The sequence below is a fragment of the Cyprinodon tularosa genome, unplaced genomic scaffold (genome assembly GCF_016077235.1).
Source record: "Cyprinodon tularosa strain WSP-4 unplaced genomic scaffold, ASM1607723v1 ctg52, whole genome shotgun sequence".
Taxonomy (NCBI): Eukaryota; Metazoa; Chordata; class Actinopteri; order Cyprinodontiformes; family Cyprinodontidae; genus Cyprinodon; species Cyprinodon tularosa.
In genome coordinates this window covers 998,452-1,003,557 of record NW_024039252.1, presented here as the reverse complement: position 1 = coordinate 1,003,557, position 5,106 = coordinate 998,452, and the positions used below count along the sequence as shown (strand labels likewise).

General features: G+C 33.5%; 1 long non-coding RNA gene across 1 annotated transcript; it reads right to left on the bottom strand.

Moving 5' to 3' along the window:
• Positions 1–1,783: 1,783 nt before the first annotated feature.
• On the bottom strand, positions 1,784–2,696 carry LOC119795719. The gene is made up of 4 exons (XR_005282361.1): positions 2,546–2,696; positions 2,288–2,341; positions 2,062–2,088; positions 1,784–1,964 (listed from the first exon to the last, which is right to left on the bottom strand). It is a non-coding gene; the product is annotated as an uncharacterized LOC119795719 (long non-coding RNA).
• Between the last annotated feature and the right edge of the window lie 2,410 nt (positions 2,697–5,106).

The following is a 5,106-nucleotide window of genomic DNA, read 5'->3' as shown; positions in this document are numbered from 1 at the left end:
TCCGGAACTGACGGGGGCGCTAGTGACACTATTTCCTGTACCGACCGTTTCATAATAATTATAATAATAATAATAACGTATTTTATTTGACAACGCCTTTCAAAATACCCAAGAACACTTTCAACATTAAAAATACTAATTAAACAGTAAAGAAATGGCTACAAAACGTGATATGTCACGGGGCATGTCTGTCACGTGGTATGTCCCTTTTTTATTTTGAAATCTTTATTTAAAATTATATTAGTAACAAACAATCTAAAATAAGCAACAATAAGGAATCATTATGGAGATGTATTTATCTATCCTTACACCCTATATATGTCTAACAAAAGTCATAAAAAATAAAATAAAATCAATATTTTGGAGACAAATGTACATTACATTAAGAGCACATTTATCCATCCATTAATTTTTATGAATTATCCTCAAGTGGGGTCATGAAGGCTGCTGACCCTGGACAGATCCCCAGTCCATCGCTGATTAAGAAAACAGATATAAACAAATACATGCTGGTGCTGAAGTTCAAATAATATATTTTGATGTTGTGAACGATACTCTTAAAATAAATAAGTTAAAATCTAAAATATAGTGGCCTTTGGCTTATTTCATAAGAACTAGATGGAAAAGAGGTTTGGTCTGTAAAACATTTAGTCGACAATTTTGGCCAACTTAGTACGTCCATTGACGGTGCACTTTTGTTGTTTATTTGCCAAATATTTTTTCTTATTATTCTCATTGTGAATATAATTTACAAACAAACCAAAGGACTTTTGAACTTTTAACAAGTGCCATTCGGTAACTAGAATATACTTGGTTGCAGGTGACCTGTCTCAATTATTATCATTATTGACCATAATGTCTCCTATAAGGACTCCAGCTCAACTAGTAAACTGACTGGTGTCCCACTATTCCATTTAGAAATACCATATTAATTTTATCAATTGCAATAAATTCATAAACTGCACTCTAAAAACATGAATATCCAATTGTAGCAAAACCCAAAGTGATTAATTAAAACTTTAAATGTAGCTTCAACCTGGAAAGACTCGCACAGAAAGTAGGTTTTAGAAAGTTCATTTGACAATAATCTTCAACTTTCTGATCCCGGCAGTAGACACTGTACTGGTAACCACCAGAGAGAATGATCTTTTTTCTACTTGAAAACCTTTTTGAATAAAGTCTGTCTTCATCTCACCTGCTCAGCCAATCACCTGCTCAGGTGCCTCCCTCCAAGCCTAACGGCGCCGGTCTCAAGTCCTTCACCCTTCATAAAGTCCAGCTTGATGTGTGCAACTGCTCCTCACCTGAGCTTCCATCACCTCCACCCTGATTACACCTTCGCTTTGCTCGTTTAATCTTATGTTTGTATCTGAACAATATGTTTCTGCAACTTATTTTTTATTACATAAAAAAAGTTGATTCTGTTAAAACATAAACAACTTGTCTGTATGTCAGGTTTGTAAAGAAAATTTGTATTGATTCCAGTCATTGTTCAAAAATGTATAGGAAACATTGTATATTGCAAGTTATTAGCTTTGCTTGCATTTAAAATTTTCCAACAAGATTTTCCAATTGTTAAACAACGCTGTTACAATATATTTACAACTACTTTATTGGTTCTACTGTCTCTCCAACAAATTACAGCCACAATGTAACTTTGTGGAAACGACACCATTTCTATGAAAACTAAATTATGTAAATCAACTGAGCTACAACAAAAGGAACTTTCAAAAATGTAAATAATATTGAAAGAACACATTATGAAAAAGGAAGACTGCACAAGTCAAAAGGTAAATATTCTTTATCAGAAACGATTTCAAATGGCATGTCACAAAAAAAACTAACAATATGTGACAGATTGTGGAAAGCAACTTATATTTTCTTTGAATTCAATGTTGGCACTCAGGGCAAAGTCCAGGTATGCCATCACAGTAGTAACGAGGGTACTCTCCTCTCCTCCGCATCTGACAATAAAAAAACAAACAAAATAAAAAACAGGTGCATTGTAAGACTGTCATACAGGAAGAATGGATGATACATATGATTATGAATGAATCTTACCTGTAAGATTGGCGGTATCCTTTCTACCTGCATGGTGAAGAGCATTAAACAATAATTAATACTTTATATGTCTCAGTATCTTATCCTTTCATCTCTAATGATATAAAAAAAAGTTGTCCAAATAATGAATTTTAATAAAAAAAAATCATTTAGGGTTTTAGTCTCATTTGCACATAAAGATACACAAATCAAAATTACTAGTTATGTGAAAATTTAAAAAATGAACCTCAATTTGTGCCTCGGCTCCTTTGGCATAGGTGTGGTCATCAGCACACAGAGTCTGTAAAAATACAGATATGTTCTAAGTGAAAGATAAATGCAAGTCCAAATAACATCAAAACTGCTTCAACCCTTTTAATTCTTGTATCCTGATTTTCTTTCAGACTTAAAAAAATAAGCATAGAACAAAAGTACACTGTGAATGGACATAATACAAATTCTATGACTTAAAACAACAAAGTGATGAATTTTAGCTACAGCTTACCTCACATTTTGCCCTCTCATCAACTTTTTTCCGCTTTCTCTCCTTTTGTAGTTCTTCTCTGGACCTTTTAAAAAGGACAAATTGAAGGTTTTCTTAAAAAACTGAATCTAGAAAAGCGTATTAATTTACTATGTGAAAAAAATTTTAAGAAGGTAAAATTACCTTTTTCGTAATTTTGTGGGTTTTGCATTATAGATCGTGTGCCGAACACCAGTGCAAAAACTTTTCAAACTTCTTTCTTTCTTCTTCCTTTCCTCTTAACCCCGCGTCTTTAAGGCATTTATACTAGTGATTATGAAAATAACGCCCCCTTCATTTCCGGAATGCAATAGTTCCTTTTCCAAATAAGGTATGGGACTGACGGAAAGGTCCGTCCCCACCCCTTTCTGTTTGCTGCAGCGAGGTCCTTCTCTCGAATTCTCCAGCTGAGTGAGCCGCTCATTCATGTCGGCAGTATGCTGGGTAAGCTGACGAGACAGTCCGCTGATAGCAATCAGCAGTTTCTTCTCGTCAGTCTGCGGGCTGGCCGAAAGTTGTGGACTAAGAGCAGTTGGAGGCGAGTTGAACGCGAGACGTCGTGCAGCCATTGTTCACGTAACAACAAAATACAAACACGGTAACTGGAGATGAAGTTCTTCTGAGTATAGTAACACAAACATGTCTGCTTATATGCTGGTCTCGCGAGTAGTCGTAGTGCACAAAAGCTCACACGTGATTGGACGATGGGGCCGAAGGCTCATCAGGCTCCTCCAATCACATACGACGTCATTGTTATACGGAAGGACTCGCGAGAAGAGCTCGCGTCGCTCCATTCTGGAAGGTGGCGGTAATGCACCTATAAATTGTTTGCCAAATGGTAATGGTGATTTTCTAAGTTTGGAGGATTTTAACAGGAAGTTTAGAAACGATTGTTCACTAAAAATTTATAAGAAAGTTTTACGTAGTATCCCTGATGTCCTCATTCATTCTATTAAAAACTGTTTACCTAATTCCTTTATTCCTAGACTCCATAAGATTGAATTTGAGCAGGTGGACATTAGAGATAATAAATGCAACAACAAGTTTTTGAATCAATATTCTATAAATAATATGTACCCAGGAAGAACAAAAAGCACAGCTCTCTTACAAAATTTTAAGAAATCTATGATAGTCAAAATTAGGACAAATTATTTGAAATTCCCAATTCCTCCTAAATATAATGAATTACAGTTTAAAATAATAAATAACATATATCCTTCAAATGAGTTTTTAAGAGAGAGATTTAAGTTTAATGTTGAGAATTGTGGCTTTTGTACAACTCAATTGGAAACAACTAAACATCTTTTTTATGAATGTAAAGAAGTATTAAACTTATGGGATCAACTTCGAACCTTTCTGTCTTCTAAAACAATAAATTTAGATTTTATTTCCTGGCAAAACATTCAATTTGGTTTATCCATTAAAGAAAAAAAATTTGGAATTTTTAATCAATATTCTAATAATTGTAACAAAGTATTATATCCATAAATGTCGCTATGCAAAATGCTCCCTCTCAATCTCTGCTCTCAAAAATGAACTTTCCCTTTTCAAAAGATGTCTGAGAAAGATGCAGAATTTTAATGCAATTAAATTGTTTGAGTTAATTGAAGAATTTCAGTTGGTAGTCCCCACTGATTAATTTACTTTAACTACTATTATTATTTTATTTATTTTATTTTATTTTATACTTTGTTCCAGCCTGTGCATTTAATTGTATTTTTCAAAAGCAGGAGTTGTGATATTTCTTGTCGTATTGAAATATTTGTTATTGACTTGTTATTTGAGATTGTTATTGTTTTCTTATATATTCAATAAAAAAAAAAAAAAAAAAAAGTGGAAATCTAAAAAAAAAAATTGTTTGCCAACCGCCATTACAGCCAACTGATTCTGATTAAAACTAATTTTTGAAATAAATTATTTTGTGTATTTTTTTTACATAACATTTGCATACACAGTAATCTAGCGTACTTTAATTAAATAAATCAATTCAAGCTAAAATGTAAGAGTCTATAATTAGGCTATACTGAGCCTGATCTATTTCTACCATCTATTTGGGGGATATTTATTGCCACACTTTGGGCCACTTAATACCAATTTAGCATGCTGACCTATGTCCTTATGACCACAGTGTACCAATCTTCTGATGGCTACTTCCAACAGGATAATGCGCCATGTTATAAAGTGAATCATCTCAGAATCATTTCTTGAAACTTTTCCACAGTAATTGTGAATTGAGCATATTGACAGACAACATTTTATTTTTATCTTAAATGCAAGTTTTTTTAAAAATAATTACTGCTCTAAATGTATTGCTCTGTCAGCTAAAGATCTGTTTTGGTCTCTATACTTTAATTAAATAAATCAATTCAAGCTAAAATGTAAGAGGCTATACTGAGCCTGATCTCTTTGTATCAGAGATTTTCTTACCTTTTAGAAAGATGTCACTTGGGGTAAAACCCCCCCCTGCAACCCTGGTTTGCATTTGTATAGCTCACAGCATGTTCATTTACATGTTATAGCCTCCCCTAGAATTCCATGGGGGG